The following is a 24,532-nucleotide window of genomic DNA, read 5'->3' on the forward strand; positions in this document are numbered from 1 at the left end:
GAAATGAGGCTTCCTGACAACGGCCAACACTGACTTGTCTTCCATGTGAATGGGCTATCTCTAGTCACATGGCTATCTTCCATGTGACTAGAGTCTTGATCAACATCTTGACTACACCCCATGAGAGAGGACAAGCCTGCTCCCAAATTCCTAACCTACAAAACCTGTGTGGGATACACAAAATTTACTGAAATTACATAGCATTCTAGACACACCTCATGGTGCACACTGAATAATGAACATTCCCTTATATGAAGGGAAAGCAAAACCATGGAGCCTCTGCTTCCAATTAAACAGCAGCTCAATAGCATGATTTGGAAATTGAGAGGCAGTGATTCCATTAATTAAGAGTTTTAACAACTTAGTTATAAAAAATGTGCTCGAGTCCAAACTTGGAATTTTTTACCATATTGGACCAAAATTAACCTGGCTATATGTAAAGCTACATTTTAAAGGCAGAATGTGGCTTTAATTCTATTTTTTTCAGAACAAAATAACTTATTTTTTCTTAAGTTGTGGGTTTAATTTTATTTTTAATTTAATGGCATCTCAAAATAGAATGTCATTAAAACATGCCACATGTATACCTATTCATGGAGAGCTAGTATGAACTAGCAAGATTTCTGTATAAGTAAATGATTATATATAGAAATATAGAAGAAAATAATATCTTAAATCCAGGAGTTATTTTCGAGAGTTTTTCTTGAAAGCAATTATGTTATTATGTGCAAGTGAATAATATCTACCCAGCTTATTGACATGGCATAATTACCTAGGGTGAATCTGAAACTATTTATAGAACAAATAGTCAGAGCTTGATTGATGGTTTGAAGAACCAATTTCTCTTCTGTGTTTTCAATTGCAATAAAGCCAATTAAATTTTGCCTGACTATTCAAATTCAACTTACTTCAATGAAAAAAAAAAAGTTGATTTTTTTCCCCTCCTTTTCCTTTATTGTGTTTTCAAGCATCTATTCAGCTGTACTTTCACAAGTCCAAATACTAGAGAACATTTCAGCTTACGATAAGAGACATGCTATAAATATCAGACATATTCAAAGATGCAGAGAGATGCCTGGGGAGCCAGTGATCCCCCTCTTGAAGGTTTTAAAAGAAGAAATCCTTAACAGAGAACTTAAGCATTTGTGAGAGGCTAAACCAGGTGAATGTTTAACCTAGAAGAGTCTGGGAATCCATGGTTATTCTAATTACTATGTATGAATTGATACAATAATTTCTCTGGTTTCCTTTTAAGAAAAAAAAATTGCATGAAATACCCCTTTTCAGAATTGTCATCTAAAAGCACAAGATAGGAGAAACAAGTGTTATTGTAACACAAAAATATTTCCTAATGAACTGTCCACTTAACAAAAGTAGTTCTTAAACATCCTCTTCCATGTAACAACTTTTGCCCATCAATCAGTACCTTTATCAAACAAGAGATGATCAAGAACTGCTAAAATCATATGCAAAGATACTAACAAATGGACCTAGCAGAGGAGAAAATCAACAGGAATAAAAACACGATTGGTTCTTCAAGAGACAATTATTTGGATATCAACAGTTTAAAAGAAAAGTCTCTCAAAAAAAGCTATCAAATTGGCCTAAAATTGTGATCCTTGGTACAATTATGCTATAAAAATCCAACTGTGAAGCAATGCACACAAGGTCATGTTATGTAGTTTTGCTTTACCCCAAATCAACAGCTAAGTAACTCTTTCATTATCCTAAGTTTAGTGAACATTTGTTATTAATACAACTCAATTTGTCAAATGTAAAATTAAACCTGTCATATTTTTCTGTTATATTTCAAGATAGTTTCAAACACACTTTATTTCTATGACATTGATTACCTGTTGAGATGGGTTACTTTTAGTGACCGTTTTTTAGGACTAAATTTTTGTCGAGAAACAAAAACTTTGGTGATTTCAAAGGGAGCTCCTTAAAACAACCTGAAAACAAATATATAGAATGAGATGCATCATATTAATGAATTTTAAGAAATTATTTAAATTTTCCTACTCTATACAAACTCACAGCAGAAATAGCAGGTATATGTCAATTAAAAAGGGACAAGTTGGGCGGCGCCTGTGGCTCAAAGGAGTAGGGCGCCGGTCCCATATGCCAGAGGTGGTGGGTTCAAATCCAGCCCCGGCCAAAAACTGCAAAATAATAATAATAATAATAATAATGGGACAAGTCTAAGCCTCTGTGTCAAAAGCTCTTTAGGAATCTAAGATAATTCCATTAATTAATTAGACTAAAAGCAGTTTATGCAAGTCAGGAGCATCCCATGGGGTGTTGGTCATTGAATGCCATTATGGGTGACTGGATCATATTTTTAGAGGATTCAACATATCTGGACAGAATTATCTACTCTTGAGCTAGGTTTCTCGCAGCTCCGCCTGTGACCTCTGCTCTTTGAACCCTGCCTCAGCCTCTTGACCACCTTCAGCATTTTGGGGGTCAGCACATTAGTCTTAGGGTATGAGTCAAATTCTACTCCCACAATCCTCAGAGGTATTACTTATGGTTCTTAAAGTAAATCTCACTGTTTCCCAACACTGCATCTTACCAATGAATTACCAAAAAGTTCCCTGGATACTCTCAAACTCCAGTTTACTGGAAGTCAATTTGTTCCTTCCCTGGTCACAGAGCAATGCCCCAGGAGTAAGATGAGTGGTTAGGAAATCCTGGTACTGAGGTGGGGCAATAAGTCTTCTTTATATTGGAGCCTCTAAAGGAGGACTTTAGAGGCAATTTCAGTAAAGAAAGAGCCACAAATGTAGATTAGAGCCCAAAGACAAGCCTGAGAGATAGCAGAAAGCCTTTCAAGACCTTTCTAGCACCTTCCTTGCCCTTTATAGAATTCATGACCTCAGATTTTGGCCATAAATACACTGACCTTTGAGGTAAAGTAGGAAGGCAAAGTTTTTGAAGGAAAGGCCTTGAGTACCATTCTTCTTTTTGGGAGTTCTTTATTTGCTCATTATTGGGAGAAAGGGTTTAACCTCTGGCTGCCTTCCTTTATTACATAATCTTTCATCCCTGAGGGCCCAGTGCTAGGAACTGGTTGCTTATTTGGATAAAGAGAATTTTAAATTCTGGATTTTGAATTCGTTAAAAGCTTATCTGGTTGGCTTGGTGTCATTTTCCTCTATGTTGGTAAATTCATGCCAGATGTGTTTGTTTAATGCAATGACTTTTACATGAGGTAATAGGACAAAGTCTTCAGCTACCCATCTTGCTCCTACTTAATTAGCTCTCCTTGCCTTGGGAATAGGTAGCCCAGTCTCATGTTTGCCCCTGGCTCTCAACAGATTCAGCACAAGCCTGACAGCAGCTCCGTGGGAAATACCAAGACAGTGTCTCATACTTTCTGGAGCTCATCATAGAAATGTGATGGAGGTTAGAAATACGCAGACCTTTCTCTCTGTGTTTGTCATCCAGACACCCTGTGAGGACTGGCAAAATGTGTTCTTATCCTCCAAACATTCACTGGCATGAGTATATGCAGTAAAATTATGTTTTGGGGTTTGGAATTTGTTTTTTAAGTGAACATCTGTTCTTCTCTTTCCATGGAAAGGTTCTAAACACAGCTGGGCAGGGTAACTTGGCTTCCTCTGCCATCTGTGTAGAGTCACAAATAGAACTGTCATCCACCAGCTGCTTGTCCATTGGCTGACCAGCTGCCACTCATCTCCCACAGCTGGTTTGGCTCTGAAGCCTCATGGGAAGGGATAAGGTCAGGGTTAGGTTGTTTTGTGTGCACAGCCCATAGGAGCTCCAGAACCAGGGAGGATGTTTCATGAAAATGCTGTGGTCAGCCATTGCTGAATGCTAAAGTCACAGCTCTGAGTGGGAGTGAAAGAGGCAGAGGGTCTGGTATGTACCTTTTAGGATACTGAGTCATAGCAGCCTAGGTTTTAGAGCAATTGTTTTTATCTCATGGCGTTACTCTTCCCTATTTCTATGGTATGAGGTTACAGAGAATGTGACTTGTTTTAAGGCATATGTAGTTACAGAGAGTGCTTTATTTTCTCCAAAGAAATATGCTCTTTGGGCCCAATTTATGAGTTCCATATTATTCAAAGAAAAAAGTTTAGGTCGTGTCCTGCACCCAAGAAGTGGTTATAATAAACTCTAAAACAACAGCAACAACAAAAAAGTTTGTTACATGCCTCAGTACCATCAAATACAAAAATTTATGACACTTCTGGACCCTGAATTTCAAGAGGGCTAAAATATAAGATTAAAGATTCTCTTTCAAACTCTTCAGTAAAGTCATTCAATAGTTATAACAACCTATCCTACATGCAGCTGTAGCTGACTCTTTTTGCCTAGCAGCTCACCCTTCCTGATTCTCAGTCTCAGTTGTGTTGTTCTGTTGCCCAGTTTCCTCCAATAGCTCACAGATGTTAAAAATACAGTTCACGCGGTTTAGCTCAGCATTCAAGGCCCTCTACATCCTGATCTCAAACTACTTGTTCAAATCCTTGTTGCTGACTATTGCCATTAATGCCTCTTTCAATCTAACCAAATGGACTATATACTGGGGATTTTTTTTTTTTTTTTTTTGCAGTTTTGGCTGGGGCCAGGCTTGAACTCGCCACCCCCGGTATATGGGGCCAGCACCCTACTCCTTGAGCCACAAGCGCCACCCCACACTGGGGATTTTTGTTGCCCCTTGTTCACCCACTTCTGTGCTTTTCTTTATTCAGCTTCCTGATCTCCTCAAGTTCAGATGTCCCCTAATTGTTTAGACCAAGCTCAAATGTATCTGCTACCTAAAGTCTTCCCTGAGCCCTCCCAACTGAGCCAATCTCTCTCTCTTCCAAATATTTAATCCCTTTCCCCATCCCTGTCTCAAAGCACCTATTAGTTCTTTCTGGCCAGAAATATAGCTCCTAGTGCCCAATTATCCTACCTTCCTCCAACAGGGGTAGGTAGAACCTGTTTCTATTTATTCTTTCTACTTTCACTAGGGCCTTATGAAGAACATGTGCTAGGCAAATATTTATTACAAATATAGCAATAAATATTTGTAGAGAGCTTTACTGTGCAGAATTTACAAAGTATATTTGCATCCGTTATTTTATTTAGTTTTTGTTAAGAGAAAGTAGAAAAAACAGGTGTTTTTCCATTATAAAAAAGAAAGGGAACTTTTAGTCAGAATCAACTCTTACTTATTTATTAAACTATTATTTGCACCATTGATCTGCCATATGTTAAACTCCATGAAAGCAGAAACCATGTCTATTTTTTCACTGTTTAATTTTCAGTGTTCATCGCATTTTCAGACATGGTACAAAAACTCATTACATGTTTGTTGAATAAATGAATGAGTGAATACTATGAACCATGTAGTGGGCTAAGTCTATTACACTCACTATTTTTAATCTCACAGCCGGTCTCATCTTCATATCACAGTCAGGGAAAGATAATCTCCAAGACACACAGTAGTTATGTGTGTGACTGGAATTCCATACACATTATATGATTATATTATATGAATATAGACAGCATGTGTTTTTCCATCACATCAGTCTCCCACAAGAGGCCTTTAAGTTGTCCTTTATTTGTTGTTGTTTGAAACCAATTTCATTGTATTTCCCTTTTTATTAAAGAAGTTCTCTTCAGAATTTTGTTAATTGAACTTAAATATTTGTCTATTAATTATAGACACCAGAGTCATTGAATAGGGGCTTAGTCACTATTGCCACGTCCATTAGTAGCATTGTGTGAGGATAGTTGGGGTGCAGAGAGAGGGCAATCTTCTAAACATTTCTCTATCTCTACTGTAGTTCACTGCTTTCCTCTAAAAGAATTGTTTTGAACTGAGAGTAAACAATAACTAAATATCCATCTCAGTTTATTTTGTGCTTAGTGATCCGGAGGAGTATTTATAGTTACATTGTGATGATTCTCTTTGAGGAGCGGAAACAAATGTGCGGAGCATCCTCCTTGCAACTGGAGTTATGTAGGTGAACAACGTGATGAAGTGGGTATTATCATCACTTCTATTTGTAAAATGTAGACATTCCCGCTTTATTTCTAAGCATGCTTTATTTTAAAATCTGTAAAATTCAAATAAAAAAATTTTAAATTCAAATGACAAATTTAATTTTTTATTGAATGTCCAAATCTTCTGTTTTCTGTATGAAATTTGGGGGAAGATATTTTTTCTTCTGGTTTAACAACAATAGTTGTACCTAAACTCAAAACAGGAAACTTTACTTTGTATTTTTTCTTTTTTTGAGTCAGAATCTCACCATGTTGCCCTTGGTAGAGTGCTGTGGCATCACAGCTGACAGCAACCTCAAACGCTTGGGCTTAAAGTGATTCTCTTGCCTCAGCTTCCCAAGTAGCTGAGACTACAGGCGCCTACCACAACGCCCGGCTATTTTTTGTTGCAGTCGTCATTGTTTAGCTGGCCTAGGCTGGGTTCAAATCCTCCAGCCTCGGTGTAGGTGGCTGGCACTGTAACCACTGTGCTATAGGCGCCGAGCCTACTTTGTATTTTTCTGAGTCTTCTTTCATAACCATTTCACACTGTGGTTGGTGGTCAAATCATGATGCTTGAGAATTTGTGTTTTGTTAGTGCATACATGAGAACGTGAGAGTTTCGGAATGGATGTGGTAGCTCACACCTAAAATCACCAGCATTTTAGGAGGCTGAGGAGGAAGGATGGCTTGAATCCAGGAGTTTGAGATAAGCCAGGGCAACATAGTGAGATCCCATCTCTGTAAAGAATTAAAGAATTTAGTCAAGAGTGGTGGCAGGTGCCTGTAGTCTTAGTTACTCAGGAGGCTGAGGCAGCATCTCTGAGCCAAATAATTAGAGGTTACAGTGAGCTATGATCATGCCACTTCAATCTGGGTGACAAAGCAAGACACTTAAAAAGAATTATTTTTTAAGTAAGAGTTTAATATTTAGTGTCTGCTTATTATGATTATTGTTACTTATTAAATGTGTTTACTTTGTTTTGTCATGCCAGCAATATATAGGGTGTCCATAAGTTTGTGTGCTATTTATTTATTTATTTATTTATTTATTTTTAAGAGAGAGTCTCACTTTGTTGCCCTTGGTAAAGTGCTATGGCATCACAACTCACAGCAACCTCAAACTCTTGGGCTCAAGTGATCTTCTTGTCTCAGCCTCCCGAGTAGCTAGCAATACAGGTGCCCACTACAATGCCTGGCTATTTTTAGAGATGGGATCCCACTCTTGCTTAGGCTGGTTTCAAATTCCTGAGCTTAAGCAATCCACTCACCTGGGCCTCCCAGAGTGTTAGGATTGTAGGTGTGAGCCACCACGCCTGACCTCATGGAGACATACGGATGGTATTTCTTTGACTTTTCCATATCAGTTTGCTTTTGGGAAGCTCAATCCAAAACTGTAATAATTCCTCTGAAAGATAGCATGTTTTAACATGACTTCTAAGTGGGAATTCATTTCATTTACAAGTTTATGTTAATCTACCTTTACCACTCCCCATGAAATCTGTGCCTTCAATATTTACTGTGGTTGTAGTCATAATGAAGTTTTCTTTGTTTTTGTGCAGACCTCAATTACTAAACTACTGGTAAGCAGCAGCAGGTATTAGTCATTCACAAAGTGTTTTGGATCGAAACATAAGACCTCAAGGCCAAAGCTCTGTGCTCTAATAAAATTCTCATGAGCCCTGTTTGGTATCTACACCACATCCCTGTCATGGTGATATGGATGTAAAGAAAGGTCTAAAAAAACATAGCAGATTAGCAACATCTAATCATCCTTGAATGCAACCATTACCCTCAAAATGTGATCCAGGACTAACATCATACAGAATCTTTTGTGGAAATTTCAGATCCCATGGGCTCTCTGGCAGTGCAAAATATTTATGTGAACCAAACTTTTCAAAATTTTATCTCATGTCTCCTTTTTATTGTCTTCATGGTCATACTTTAGAATTGTTGTCAGGTTCTTCACTGCAACAACCCTCTTGAAAGAAACATACATAGCTATTTTAAGGCATTGAAATGCCAACTCTGAAAATATTAAAAATGTACCTTCTAAATGGGGTTTTCTAAAAAATCGTATCAATTTATTTTATGAGTATTTTTTAATTTTTTCAAATTAATATGAGGGTTCAATTTTTAGATTACATTATTCTCACTTCCAGGGTAAAGTTCCATTTGTAGAAGAGCCCCTCACCCAGGGAGCGTATTATACACTCTCACAATGTGCACATTAGGTGAGATCCTACCTCATGCCTTCCCTCCTTCTGCCAAACAGCCTCCCCCGTCCCACTTCCCACTACCTCCCAACTGGACTATATTAGTGTTTTATTGTTCTTATGACCATGCAATTGTTTATATATTGATTTCATATTACTATGGAGTACATTGGGTATTTATTTTCCCATTTTTGTGATACTTTACTAAGAAGAATGTATTTCAACTCCATTCATGTAAATGTAAAAGATGTAATGTCTCCATCTTTTTTAACAGCTGAATAATATTCCATGGTGTACATATACCACAGTTTGTTGATCCATTCATGGGTTGATGGCACTTAAATTGCTTCCACAATGTGGCAATTAATATCACATCAATTTAAATAGAAACAGAAGTTCTTTCTCTGAAGGTAGAGAAGTAGTCTCTTTTCTTTGACGAGCACCTGGCTTCCTGGCTTTTAGTTGGTTTTGTGGAGATACTACATCCAGAGAGATCAGCACTCTTCTGGAAACATAAAGCAAGAGAAGATATCCTTGCAGATACCTCCAAAGCTCTGTCCATCTTCCCTGTCATCTCCACCTACATGGATAAGAACAATTTCCTTTCTTTACCATAATCCCTAGTCCTGACCTCTCAGGATTTACAACTGTCATGCACCCCGGTGTTAACTGTCATTTCTTCGTCATCAGGTCCTCCCCTTCAATTGTCTGGCTCAGGTCTTGGAAGAGTTCTGGGATCCTCCAGCCTTACTACCCACCTGTATACTTCTCCAGCCTCCTCCTCCTGCTGGGGTGTGCCACCATAATAGTTCTTTATGGCCTTTTCCTGATCTAAGCAGCTGTAGACCCAGAGGATGTTCACTCTTCAGGTTTTCATAAGATATACCCTGCAATCCTAATACAATAAACAGGGATAATTTTGAAGGAGATAGTTACCTGACTCATGTCATGACCTCTGACATACCCGTAACTGCTGCCCTCCTCTCTCTTTGTCTATGCCTCCAACGCTTTTTTTTTTTTTTGCTCTCCCCTTCTTACTCTGATGAATCAGAATGAGTGAAGGAGAACAGATAAAGCCATAAGAACAACATCAAGGGAACAATAGTGACCTGAAGCCTTCAGTTGATGAAGAATAAACCAGAAAACACATGAGGGCCAATCGAAAGGTATATACAAATTTTATACAAACATGTAAATTAATTTTAACTCCTCTATTTCATTAACTAAAAGTTTTAACAAAGCATCTTGTGAAAACCATGCATGGAGCATTATATGTTGTCTTTGACCATTTAGAAACATCAAAAGTGTTATATACAACATTCTAATCAAGGAACCACATTAGCACAGGAAAAGCTCAATTAGAATTCTCTGATCTCTCCATATCTTCCTGATATAAAGATGTTTTTGCAAGAAATTAAGCAGGAGGTACACATTTACACATTTATATATATTTTTATACATGTAGCCTCTATTATCAAGAATTCCAAAAGTTTTAAGAATTATTGATAAGCCAGCCAATGATTTTGAAACAATGTTAAAAAGTACTAGGGAAGACAGATAAGGAAGTTACTAACAATAAAGAAGTGGGTTTAATAAATTTTGAATTAGAGATGAAAGATATTACAAATAACTCACAAAATCCTTACAAAATAAATTGAAATATCAAGAAGATGATTTTTCTAAAATTTAGAATTGGATAAGAAGAAAGAACTTTTAAAATGAGGCCAAAATATCCTTGTAAATAAAGAAGTGGGCAATCATCAAGTAGTTGTGATCTCACAATGTTTTAGTATCTGGAAATTTGGTAACAGTGAGATATTGTAGGACCTATAATTCTATTCCTTTTTTAAAAAAAAAGATAACTGTTTCCCACCCAGTGCCATTTTATTAAATATAAAATTTCAATAATTTAAAATAGTTCCTAAGTGCTATACAAAACTCATTCAGATTCAAGAAACCTGGAGAAGAGTGTATGTTATCTATGGGAGCAAAAGTTCACCTCACATTATAATTTCATCATAAACCCAGTCCTGGAGAAATCATGAAGGGGTTAGTCTCTACATTTAGTTCCCCTCTCAGGGTCTGCCCCTCAGTCCTAGCTCTTCATCCCCAGTTTCCTGACCCCACTGCTACCCATTTTTCATAAGCATTTCTAGTCCTTACTATGGTGTTCCACCCTGCCTTCAAAATCTCCATCCCTGATTCCTTTGTGCACTCTAAGGAGATAGTTAGCCACTAGGATTCCTCCATCTTTGTGATGGTGCCCATGAAGCCTCTCATCTTCAAGGGCCTTCCTTCCCAGCCCCTAGTTGTTGAGGACTTCTGGGAAGAGTATACCTCTGCCTCTAGTTGTCTAATGCAAAGGAGGGTCAAAGCGACAAGAAAAGAAGGGCCAGGCAGAAAGAGATACATATCATCAAAATGATCCCCAGAGTTCTCTCCCCTTCTCTCCTATCTCTCCAAATACATGTGGCCACCACCTCTGGACCCCCATACCTTTAGATCCTCCTGGGTATCTTGTCTTTCAGTCCGTTTGATCTCTCCTTTTGATTAGTTGAGAGGGATGGGGATTTTCCAAAAGGCATTCTTAGAGAAAATTCTTAGAGGAAACTGGGAGAATGTTAAGGGGAAGAGGCAGGCTAAGAAGAAAACACGCCCCTTTTCAGGGAAACTCAGACCTGAGTGGAAATGGCTTGGGCTGGGATGTCACACTGATAGGGGAGTCTGACCTTTTGCCCTTCCCCATATAACTATCCCTGGGGACTAATGTTTCCGAAACCATTTTTTAGTTCTCCATTGACCAAGCTTCTTTTTTTCCATCTCTACTACCTTTTGAAGAATAGGAGTTTTGTTTGATTTTCCAGATGGGCAATGAGTACTCAGTACATAATGAGCCATCTTCAAGTAAAGAAAAAAGCCCCCAAAATTCCAAGGAGAGAGACAAATGTACTAAAGTGTATTTCATGTTACCAGGAAAGGGGAAAAGGATGTTTTCTAATGGTCTAGTAATAGGAATTTAAGATTTCTGTCCAAAGACTAAGGAGACCTATTTCTAGACAGGCAAGGGCTCCTGACATCAGGTATCGCCTATACCATGCATGAATACATGATGTCTGGTGCCTCCCACCTTACTTGGCAGAAGAGAAGAACACAGGGACGTAGGGCTCCAAAATGTCAGCCTTTCTCTGCCCTCTTTCCAAGTTACCTTGGAATCCCCCACTGGTAGAGATATTTCTGAGTCCTAAAATGGTCCCCTAGTATAGGCTGAAAAAGAGGAAAAAGAAAAAAAGAGATAGTGGACTGGATACTCTAACTCAAGTGACAAATTGTAATTTTAGTTTTGGGATTGAGAGTCATTGGAGAAAGTGCAGTGGAACAGGAATTGGGATGCCTAGGTTCAAAGTCTGCTTCTAATTTGCTAGCTTTACTTCTGTAAGATTTATTTATTTATTTATTTATTTATTTATTGAGACAGAGTCTCACTATGTCACCCTCGATAGAGTGCTGTGACATCACAGCTCATAGCAACCTCAAACTCTTGGGCTTAAGCGATTTTCTTGCCTCAGCCTCCCAAGCAGCTGGGACTACAGGTGCCTGCCACAATGCCCTGCTATTCCATATTTTACCCAATCTTCCTCTTCCATTGTTGTAGTTGTCATTCATCGTTGTTTAGCAGGCCTGGGCCGGGTTCAAACCTGCCAGCCTTGGTGCATGTGGCAGGCACCCTACCACCGGGCTATGGTGTTGAGCACTCTGAGTTTTAGTATTCTCAAGTCTAATGTGGAAAGGACTGAACTTTGAGTACCTTGAGTCAGTGCTTCTCAAACTCTGTATGATAAAGTTCTAATTTTTTTTTAAATGTACATCTGGTTTTAAACTAATACTTTTTATAATACAGTAAGAATAAGTTGCCAGAAAAGAAAATAGGTGTTTGGAAATCATAGCAAGACCAACTTGCTACAAAGTTTCTAAAACCTCTTAGTATTTGTCCTCATGTTGTTACAGACTATAGTACCAGTTCCTGGGTCACACTTTGAATAGCACTGCTTAGAATTCTGAGTATAAGTTGTGAATCTGAATATATTGGAGATTATTTAGTCTTAGTGGCTATTATTATTAATAATAAGGGAATAAATCATTAATTTAAAAAATGGTTTGAGGAATCATTGGCCTTTGGATTGGAGCAAAGAAAGAAGTTGCATCAAGAAGCAACTGTCATGAAAATATAGCCATCTGGGGTTTTGTTTCCAGCCAGTAACTCAAAAGTCTTTGGAAAATGGAATAAAATGGTGAAGATGCCACAGTGCAAAAGGTTTCCCTTTACATAGTTGAAATAGGCTTATAAAATATGAAATAATTGAAGGAAGGAATGGGAGGCATGACAAGTTGATACTGTAGTTGCCTCTCAATAGTCATTCTCCCTATCTTTTTTAATAATAAGAATTCCATATTTTACCCAATCTTCCTTTTAAATGGGGGTCACCATGGGCTTAATTTTGGCATATAAGATATAAGTGGAGGTATTGTGTGATATTTCAGGAGTTATCTTTAAAAGTTCCAGTCCGTACCAGTTTAACCCCATCCCTGAATTCCTCAGCAATTTTCTCATTATTTAGAATTTTCAACACAAAAAACATTTCATAAGTTATAAAAACATTATACCATATATTTATATAGGAAAAAGTAAAATTGTCTCACATGCTCTGTAATATTCAGTGTCAGCAAATAATAAAGTGAACTATCTATCAGACTTCAGGGATTAAGCCACTATTAATAAAACTGGCTTTTTGGGTTCTCAGGACATAGGGAAAAAAAATCAAACTGTTTTTCTGGGTTCTTGTGTCCATAGGGTTAAAGACTGATTAATTTCCCCACCCCACCCCCACTTTTTCCATCCAGCTGATGTGATGGCTAGAGTCTCAGCAGCCATTTCGAACAAGGACCACCTTAATCATGTTGAAGCAGAGCCTTGGAGAAAGCCCATTTCCTGATGAGGTGACTAACATTACTGGATTTAATATTTCTGAAATTATGTTACATAAGAGAGAATGACACATCTACCTATTTTAAAGGTACTTTGTGCATGTGTGTGGAAGGGAGCAGGGGAGAGACAGAGTTGTCCATGTCACTCTCAGATGAACCTAAACCTAACTGATGTATTTTATTCTCCTCTCCCCAGGACCTTCCTGAGATTTGGTGTTAGGCTTGGAGGAAGGTTGAAGATAAGTGGAACAGTATTCAGGACAACCCATAACCATACATTGGAAAGTTTGGCATTCATTATATTTGCAAGTTGTAGGCATGGTTCTTCAGAAGAAAGGTAGAAAATGAGCATTTTTGTCTAAAAATGATAGCAGTTTCTGAACTACCTGATGGATTGGTCTCTGTTACTCTCTTAAATAAAGGATATAGTAAAATACATAAATGTAATTTTTTTCCTTTCTTAATTTGAAGAGAGTACATATATGTAATCTTGAGTATATTGCAATTCTGATTTTCTTATTAAGATTAAATGAAGTTTTAGTTTTAATATTTTTAATGGAAGTGATTATCTTACAGGAAATCCTAAAATCTAAGTCACTGAGTCTATGTTAGATTTTTAACAGAATGTTTATCAGTTTTTCATTTTTTTCTTTTTAGTTGAGATAGAGTCTCACTTTGTCACCATCGGTAGAGTGCTGTGGCTTCATAGCTCACAGCAACCTCCAACTCTTGGGCTCAAGTGATTCTCTTGCCTCAAGCTTCCTTAGTAGCTGGGACTACAGGTGCCCACCACAATTCCTGGCTATTTTTTTTTTTTGTCTCAGGCCTAGGTGGGGTTCAAACCCACAAGTCCTGGAGCATGTGGCTGGTGCCCTATGGGCGCCCTGCCAGTTTTTATTTCTTAATGAAAATTTCCGAGCAACTTAAAGTCCCAGAAAGAAAAGTATTCACACAGTTGTGGCCAAAACTTCCTATATGAGAACAAACATTATACCAGTTATGATTATACTTCCCATTTGGCATATATCTGTCTGGTGTCAGAGAATAGTAAAGAATCCATGGCTTGAAGAAAAGGAAAGAAAAAAATTATTACACATAGAGGCAAAATGATTCTTCAATTGATAGCCTCTTTTGCCTTGTTGAAATGTATCTAATAAGACAGTGGATTATCTTGTGCACCTCTGTGATACATTCATCCCATGTAGAAATTACTAGGCTATTCAAAAACAAGTCCTCATTACAGCATTCATTTAACAATCAATGACAATAACATGTGGATATCCCATACCCCTTTCAAAATTTTCTTATGTAACTAACATGACCCAGCTCAACTCAGAGAATTGATGAACACGCCCATCCTTCTACCTGCTAGTAATGGGAACCAAGATGCTGGACTTTCTATTTTATTACAATGTAAGTGTATTACGGGCTGAGGAGATTCCAGTCCAGCACCATCCCACATTGCTACACTAATTGAAGTTGGCCTAGAGACCAGACCTTTACACTGAGTTGCAGGGCCAGTTCTCCACTCAAGCCTTTTTATGTCACTGTTTCCCTTCTACAGGCTCACTCCACTTTAGCTGCTAGCTGGGCCTAGAGTATAGAGTTGAGTTCAGCTCAGTTGGCCAGTGCAGACTCTGATTCCATTCTTCTTTCCTCCCCACTTCCAGCCCAGGGTTTAGGCTTCAAAGCATAGCGTCTTATTCCACCCTTTTGCCCTAGACAATGAGGCAGTCACCATCTAAACATAGCCACCTATGGTGATTCCAAAGAATATTCCTAATCTCAACCTTAGGTACTATGGACCATTGGTCTTGGTGAGGTCAAAGTGGTTTTCTAGCTTCTTTCTTGTTGAAGCAGAGAAAAATCAAAACAAATTTTATCTCCAGCTGGACCTGCAGCTATGATATTGAATACATACTGTGTTCAAGGTGCTGCTGAGACATCTTCAAACATTGTTTTGCTTAATACACAAGGCTATGAGGTAGATATAATTATTATTTCTATTTTACAGATGAAGAAATCCAGGCTTAGAGAGGTTACCCAATTGACACAGTTCCAAATATGGAGGTCCTATGATGCAAACAGACTCAACTAACTTCAACTTCATAATATAACCAATTTTATGTAGTAATATTAAAATTCATAATTATATTTATAGACAGCAGTAACTATCACAATTATGTTCTATGATATGATGGAATATTTGTTATCAATTAAGCCACAGTCTTGAGGGACAGGTTAAGTGTGAAACAAGAGACTGGCAAAGGTTGCTGGGAGGACACAGAAAAGAGAGCAGCTAACTGCCTAGGAGGGAATCAGATAAAGCTGAAAAGCCTGGTGGGCAATCCTGCAGAGGAATCATTTATGAAACTAGTGTATGGTGCCCCATGATCACATTAATGTACACAGCTATGATTTAATAAAAAAAAAGAAAGAAAGAAAAGAAAAGCCGAGAAGGTCTGAGAGAGTCTAGCATATCGAAGAACAAAAAATCCCTTCTACAGTCAAAGCACAAGAAATGAAAGTTTGAATGTTGAACAGAGGAGAGATAAGAGACAAGATAGGAATAAAGGGCAAAAGAAAAAACAGGGAACACTTTGCATGCTATGCTGAGGTCTTAAAAGTTTTCCTGAGCACAGCAAAAAGCCCCTGAAGGAGGGTCTGTTATATGATCACATTTGTGTCTCAACTCTAACAATGGATTAGAGGATTGTATAAGCTTTAGAGCCTTGGGTAAAAAAAGTGTACAAGTTCATGACACCATTTTATTCAAAAACTCAGGAGACGGTGTGTGTCCCAGAAGCCTCTGGGACAGACACTCAAACCAACCTTGTCTTTTTCACATCTTTCAGAGTTGAGGGCCTAGAACCAAACTTGGATCTCTTAAAGTGATTCACTCATTTCTTCATTCAACAGACATTAATTTGGCACTAGTGTTTCAAGCACTGAGCTTAGATTTACAGCAAACTCTTTCCATTTGCGTTCTTCCCAGCACAAACCCATAGCCTCTAAAAATTAAGCCAAGTTAGGGAGGCTCCTCCCCCTGAGCAGTAGAGAGCGTGAGCTGGCCTTTATGCCTGTCTGTCTCTGCTCTCCACTTCTTGCATTGACTTTCGTGCACCCATCTTGGAATCTCACCAAGAACACCAGTCACACCAGTCTGTACAGAGTCCCTGTCTTCTAGATAATTACATGTGGTAACCACGTGCTGAGTAACCCTCTGCCAAAATCCTGCAGAGATTTCTGCAGAAGGACTGTAGACTATTGCAGAAATACTGAATTAGAATCAGAACTGCATTGGCTGAAGGATGTCCATATCTTTTCCTTATCAGACCAATTTGAGGATAAATGAAAATCCCCACCCGTGTGCCAAATGTGGCAACATTTCAAATAAAACCCACATGGTATCAACAAAGGAAACTATGTTGATTCCAGGGTCACCAATCCAGAAAAGATGAAAATTCTGCCTTTTTGCCTGCATAGATGATCTGGATTCTTTCATCTTAGAACAGGAGCCAATATACCAAAAATAGAGTTTCTTTACTTTTTTTTTTTGCCATGCTCTTATTTCCAAAATCTGCATAATTGCTCTCTTCACTAGTTCCAATAACAAAAATATACTCAATGCTCTACTGTGTGCCAAGCATTTAGCTAGAGAGAAAAGCTCGGTGGATATTACTGCCAGGGGAACCATTTATGTAAAGGCAAGAAGAGTCTGGAACATCACAGAACAAAAACTCTTTTCCATAGAGAACAAGGAATGGAAGTTTGAATGTTAAATAGAGGAGAGACACAGAAGATTAAAAGATGGCAGAAATCTCATTGTCCTTGAAGATAGTAGTCTATTTTTAAAAGATGAAAAGTTCATAAGGAAAAAAAAAACACAGTCAGATAGAATATGGAATGTATTAAGTATATGGTACAAGCAAAGATTTCAGGAAAAAGGAGATTTATCTAAACTGAAAGGACAAGGGTTGGTTAAATTATTAGCAAGAAGAGAAATCCTGGAGGGGTTCATAGAGGAAGAATGTAAATACTAGGATCAAAAATAACAATATTTTACATCCCACAACATTGTCAGGCACTGTTCTAGGCACTTTATACATCTTATTTTATTCCTTATAATATCCTTATAAGTTCTAAATGATCCTCTATATTAAAAATGATACAGCACAGAGATTTTTTGACTTTCCCAAGGTGACACAGTTAAGAAGCAAGAGAGCCACCAGAGTGAGGTGCCAGGCAGCTTGCTATCATTGTGGTATTAACCACGATCCTTTACGACACACCATCATTCAGAGACAGCAACCAGGCTTCATCCAGTGGTAGTGAGGGGGAGCAGAGGTGGTCAAGGATGTGCATGGGGCAGATGGCAAGGTCTGAAGGGCATGAGGACATAAATAAAATTGTCCTTCAAGCCCTGATACTCTCAATGTGGGTAATAGCCTGAAAGCCATTCACTTCTGAGTTTTCAAATGGCAGCTTATTTTATATTTATAAACATATGTTATTTCAAAAGTCAAAATTCAAGCAGTACAATCTTACACAATTGCAGGCTGTGGTAATAGTGGGGTTGGATGAGAAACTGGGGGAAGTGGTATATTGTGTAATGACAGAAATGAATACTAATATGGTCTTAAATGTAAAAATGTACAAATTAGGATTTCTGAAGAATTTGTTATTTTCAGAATCAACATTTGTGTAAACATCAATTTTCATTAGAAAACATTCATGAATGTTATGTTTGGCCTCTTAATTTATCCTTCTCCCTGGCACTGCTTCTTGCTCTTTTCTCTTTTTGCCCAAAGCCAAGACAACAGTGACATCCTGAATAGGGTCATGCAAATGCTCATTAGGGTCCCATTTGGGTGAGAACATGGAACCAGAGCATCTCTTCACACCCTGCTCATAGAACTCTGCTTCTAGTTTCAGGAGATCAGAGGAGGGGAGAGAGCATGGCAGAATGGTGAATTTATTAGCATTTCAAAAAGGGAAATTTTGTAATCAAACAATGAACCAGTCACAATGACACTATCTATTCTGTAACATATCCATAGAACTTTTTTCCACCCCAAAACATATTAGGCAAACAATGATCTCATTTGAAGAGACAGACAGTGGTTAAATGAGGAGTCTATCTGACAACTTCCTTAATACAAAAATAAATTAACATCTGAGTCTCACAAATCCATTAAAAAAAGAAAAATTCTATGGGAAAAGCTAACAACTCTATTCTCTCTACTTTTCCTCCAGCTCTATCTCATTCAAATGAAATCAAACAAAATCCATACAAATGTTTTGGTATTTTCCCTATATTTTTGTTCATCCTCTCCACTCTGAGGTTATTAATATTTTGAAGACTTTTCCATCATTTGACATTCATTTTCACTTCTTTGAGTCCATTTTTTTGACTTTGGGTCTCCCAGACTTAAGCCTCACTTCTTTAGGACAAAGTGGGGAGGTAGATTCTTGCTAGGAATCTATGCTTGGACAGGGCCTCCCTGTAAAGGGAAGAGCCCCAAACAGGAATCATCAAGGGCCAAGAGGACCAGGAGCTAAAAACAATTTTCCAGATGGGATAGATGAGATCCTTCTATGTGATTTCATTTCCCCAAGACCACAAAGAGAATGTGAAGAGTGTCCCTCTCTCATCCTCTCCTTATCTCTGAATGGATGATTTATGAATAAATACTAAAGTCTCCAAGTATCTTCCAGTGAGTTTTCAGAACTCTCTGGAAATAATTTTTTAAAACATAAAATTGTTCAGAGTTCTTTGGGGAAAAATAATGCTAGGTACTTAATGGCTTACAATAAATCTTTATTGATGGGTGAATGAAAGCAATAACTTCTGGCATGCTGAATAGAAACAGGAGAGGCACAGGGTCAGAGGAGGACCTGGAGATTGGAGAGGGAAGAAAAGATGCAGAGGGTGTAGAGCGGCTGAGCAGATGTGCATGTGGCATGATTTGCTACTCGGATGGTCATAGGTGCCTGGTGGTGGACAAGTCAGCCTGGCCTGGATACAAGTACAAGGAATCAGGACCCACTGCTTCCTCGTGGGCCATGGGTCCAAACAAGACAGTTAAGCTCAGACTGGGAAGGAAGCAGAAAGGAAGCAAGTGGCAAAAAGATTTTCTGATGGTCAGGGACAGTGGAAACCTGGTCTTGGGTGCTTGGCAGAAATACCTAGAGCAGTAAGATGCCTTAAGGTAAATCATAAAGTAGACAGTGCTGATGCATATTATACTCAAGGTGTCCTTATGACTTTCTAGAAAAAAAGTATCCCATACTTTAATTATCTTGGTTATTTTCTTTTTTTTTTCCCCAATGCTCCTTGTTAAAATTTCATTTTAATCTCTTCTCCTTAAGCCACTTGGGAATTGAGTCTTTATTTTGAAAAAGATTTTGTCTTTTTCTTTTACTTGTTCCTGAATTTAATCAATATTCTTCGTTTCTTCTTTGTTGGATTTTTTTATTCACTTCCGCTTTGGTTTTTAATTTTTGATTTATTCCAAATACCAGCAACAAAGGCTTGAAATCTTGTGGGTATCTGTGGATGCGAGGTCTAGGTAGAGAAAGCAGCACTACATAGGCATGGAGGTGTGGGCAAATTTGTTTTATTTGAGGAAAATTAAGGAAGTGAGTATGGCTGGATTAGGGGTGCAACATCATTTTCCTTACTTTATGTCAGGCACTGTTTTAAGGACTTTTAAAAATATTAACTCACTTTGTCCTCATTTAACCATACGATTGTTAGCCTCATTTTAAAGATGATGAAGTGAGGCATAGATCAGTTAAGAAATCTACCCCAAAACACACAGAAAATAGAGCCAGAGAATAATCTAGCTTCAGCTTCTATACTAGTAATAGTGGTTGGAGAAGAAGGAGGAAAGCAGAGAGAGAGGAAAGGTACAGCCGAATCCCCCCCACTCCATATAAGGTTTTGCAGATCATATCTGGGACTCTGACTTCGGCTCTGAATGAGATGGGACAACATGGGAAGATCTTAATGAGTGGAATGATATAATTTGACTTGCATTGGAAAATGATCACTGTGGCTTCTGGGTTGAAAACAGACTGTAAGGGAGGCAACAATGGAATCAGGGAGACCAGCTAGGAAGTTATTAAAATAATACGGGTGAAGACACCAGATTAGCTGATGTTAATTCATGAATTCTAAATTTTCATGTAAGAAAAAGATCTCAATTTTTGAACATGTTGGCAACTAATTCAGGCCTTTGTAAAATGCTGGAAGTGATCAAAAGACATGCTTACAGACACCTCCTACCTCCTAGCCCTCTCTCCCAGCCACACATATTTAAACATACCCTCTGCTCTTGTGGGATACGGGCATTATGACTTGTACCCTCCCCAGCCTTTCTCAATTTTGAACCCCTCCTCTGGGTGTGCCATCAATGAATCAGCTGCTTAGTCTTCTCTGGAGTGCATGAGCTAGTGCATAGCAAAGAAGAGGCAGGACAAATCCCACAGGGATTTCACTTCCTTCACAGTGCATATCCTGCTCACCACCTCATAGTGCACAAACTGCTGGAGAGGCCCCAGCCACTCTCTCATTCTCCCTTTCTACCCCTTACTCTCCTGAATGCTATCACAGAGAGGGGATGGCAGGGGCAATCCAGACTGGTAGCAGACATTACCCTAGTTCTGTTTTTCCTACCCCTGAAGACCTGAGACCTTGAGTTATAAATGCCTCCTGTATTAATTCCACTTTAATGTATGAAACTATGTTTTGCAAGCCCAAGAAAAGCAGCTGGGCAAAGACTGTGGGAAGGGGAAAAGTGTGCAAATCTTTTACATCATTTCCCTAATAGAACCATACAAATTGATATAGGCGAGCCCACTAGCTACCAATGGATATCTGATGTCAGTCTAAAAAACCTAGATCTGATTCCTGAGGGGTACTTGAGCTTTAGCCTCTATTTTTTGTTTGTTTGTTTTTTGAGACAGTTTCACTGTGTCACCTTCAGTGGAGTGCCTCACAGAACCTCAAACTCTTGGGCTTAAGTGATTCTCTTGCCTCAGCCTCCCAAGTAGCTGGGACTACAGGCGCCAGCCACAACACCCAGCTATTTTTTATGCAGTTGTCATTGTTTTTTAGCTGGCCTGGGCCGGGTTCGAACCCAGGTTCAAACACCAACTTAGGTGTATGTGGCTGGCGCTGTAACCGCTGTGCTCTGGGTGCTGAGCCTTAGTCTCTGAGTTTTAGACCTAAGGGCTGAGATTCCTCCTTAGAAAATAGGTCCTGTCTCATTTTCCATACTTTTTCTTTAAGATGTGTTCACAATAGCAATGCACTTATCAGGTCAGCCTTGGGAAGACAGCAAGAGTACCTAATAGGATATGGAGGCACAAGTATCTTCTTAGCAGTGGCATGATAATTTCCCAAGGAAGAATGTCTTTGATGTTGTGAGGAGGAGAGAAGACACAGCCTAGTTGGCCTAGTTGTAGAAGGAAGAGTAGGACCAAGTGCTGTAAGGGAAATGTGAGGAATGATGGGAGTGTGGCTGGGGGAGGGAAGAAGGCCTTAGTAAAGCAGATACTTACACAGATGGAAGGACTGAGAATAGCTGTGCATTGAGAGATGCACCCCTTTCCCATAAATCTCCAGATCTCCCCTAAAACTACAAACAAAACTGTGGAGTTGCCTAGTGTGATTGTATTTCTTATGAAAGTTGGTGAAAGGCCTTGCATATCAAGATTGGCCTGGAGCAGAAACAGAGGCAATCTACACAAAAGAGAAAAAGAGTTAAGATCTAGGCTGACCTACTTGACGTAGGCAGTAGAATATTACACGCAGAGTCAGGATGCCCTGGCAGGACAGGTGCACAGCCAGATTTAAGACTATCTCTAAAGAACTCAATTCTGGGTGACTTTCTGACCCTTATTTCACCGTCTTTCCTGGTTTCCTGGAGGTCTCCCTCCTCTTTTAATATTTATACTTTAAGACAGTAAGCTCAGTTCAGCAATCAAATGAGATTTTTGTCTCAAGAGAGAGAGTGTAATGCAGCTGTAAAGAGTGAATACTCTAAGTAGCCTGGGAAGTGACCCTCAACCCCTGCCAAGACAGTTATTGTGCCTACCTTTGTGGAGCCTGAAACTAGGTTCATCTGACCCAGCCCTGCCCAACCTCACTCCTCCACGTACCTTTATTGTGGTGGAGAATAAGGACTCACTTGGAAGGTCCAGGGCCCCTGCCCAGTACCTGAAGCATTTGAGTGCTTCTCCTGAGGGGCTAAAGGCAGTCATAGGTTCCAAATAACAACACAGCAGCTGGTTCTGTCCTCTAAACTCCACCTACTGGCAAGAAAGACAACTTGTGCATCACATTCCATCTTTTACTGACTGAATCATACAGGGTGTGGCTGATTCTTAACCATAAGCACCACCTACTGTCTCAGAGATTAAATTAAATGTCCCCCTATAATTCACACTGTTAAGACCAAGGGACTGGGGAAAGAGAAAGGATTTTTAAGACCGCCATATCCCCTCATCAACAAGAGACAAGAAATTTCTCAACACACATAATACATCACCACTACAGCCTACAAATAACTACCAACTGATCAAACTACCACACTAAAGAAATCTATAACCTAGACTCCCTATCAAAGTACCCACAAGCAAAGCCAAAGGTCACTACCCAACATATGCTACAGACATGCCCTTAACAGTGAGAAGGGGTGGTGGTGAGAAATCTCCATCTAAACAGAAGAAAATCCAAAACAAGAAGTAACAGATGCCCCAGATGAGAAGGAATCAGTGCAAGAATTCTATAAGTGTGAAAAATCAGAGTAAAAGGATCCCTCCAAAGGAGCTCTCCAGCTCTTTAGCAACGGATCTCAATCAAAATGAGAACACTGACATGATAGATAAAGAGATCCAAATATGAATTGTAAAGATCAATGAAATTCAAGAGAAAATGAAAACCACCTCAAAGAAACCAGAACAACAACTCAAGAAATGAATGAAAAAAATCACTGAAGAGATCAACATATTGATCTCTGATAAGAGAACAACATATTGATCTCTGATTAGAGAACAACAAAAAGAATTTAAGGAAATAAAAAGCATAATGGACAGCATTAAGAAAAGACTAGAGTAAGCAGAAGAAAGAATTTTGGAGCTTGAAGACAACTCTTTTGAATTTACCCAGATAGTCAAAAATAAAGCAAAAACAATCAAGAGAAGTGAACAAAGTCTATAAGAAATATGGCATTATGTAAAATGGCCAAATAAAAGAGTTGTAGACATCCCTGAGGGTGAAGAAGAAAAAGTACAAGGCCTGGAAAACCTACTTGAGGGAATAATTGAGGAAAAATTTGTTGGTCTTGCTAGAGATTTAGACATCCAGATAGAAGAAATGTAACAAACACCCGGAGGATTAACTGCAAAGATGTATTGTCATCAGACTGGCCAAAGTCAACATGAAGGAGGAATTCGGAATTCCTGAGCTGTGAGGCAAAAACATTGAGTAACTTATAAAGAAGAACCTATCAGGCTAACTATAGACTTCTCAGTGGAGAACTATCAAACCAAAAGGGATTGGACTCCTACTGTCAGTCTTCTTAAACAGATCAACTGCCAGCATAACATTTCTAATTCTGCAAAACTAAGTTTAATAAATGAAGGAGAATTAAAGACTTTTCCAGGTAAGCAAACACTGAGCAAATTTTTTGTGACCAGACCTGCCCTGCAAAATATACTTAGAACTGCATTATACATGGATCAACACAATAAATGCCCACCAGGGTAGAATTATGAAAAGGTATAGTTCACAGCTCATATAAATCAATAGTACAGGGGGGGAAAACAAAGCAATAAGTACTACTCAACATGATGAATGGAACATTATCCCACATCTCAATTCTCTCACTCAATGTTAGCAGTCTTAATGCCCCGCTCAAAGACATAGGCTGGCTGAATGGAAATGAAAAAAACCACCCAAATATCTGTTGTCTTCAGGAAACACATGTAAACCACAAAGACTTACACAGAATTAAGGTGAAGGGATGGACAAAAATATTCCATGCAAATGCAAACCAAAGGAGAGTGGGTGTAGCAGTTCTCATATCAGATAAAATTGACTTTAAATCAGCAATGATAAAGATAGACAAAGATGATCACTATATAATGGTAAAAGGAGCAATTAAACAAGACATATAAATGCTCCTAACACAAGAACTCCCAGATTCATAAAGCAAATTCTATTATATCTAAGCAAAGAGATACATACATGTATAATGCTAACATCATAATTGCCAGGGACTCCAACACTCCACTGACAGATCTGGACAGATTATCCAAGC

General features: G+C 38.7%; 1 protein-coding gene across 1 annotated transcript in view; it reads right to left on the bottom strand.

The window, feature by feature from the left end:
• CCDC80 (coiled-coil domain containing 80) overlaps nt 1-22,485 on the bottom strand; it is a 79,103-nt gene extending 56,618 nt beyond the window's left edge. Inside the window, exon 1 of the mRNA XM_053565872.1 lies at nt 22,371-22,485. The gene's annotated coding sequence lies outside the window, so the exon portion shown is untranslated. The remainder of the gene's footprint in view (nt 1-22,370) is intronic.
• Nucleotides 22,486-24,532: the final 2,047 nt, after the last annotated feature.

This window comes from Nycticebus coucang, chromosome 16, assembly GCF_027406575.1.
Source record: "Nycticebus coucang isolate mNycCou1 chromosome 16, mNycCou1.pri, whole genome shotgun sequence".
Classification (NCBI taxonomy): Eukaryota; Metazoa; Chordata; class Mammalia; order Primates; family Lorisidae; genus Nycticebus; species Nycticebus coucang.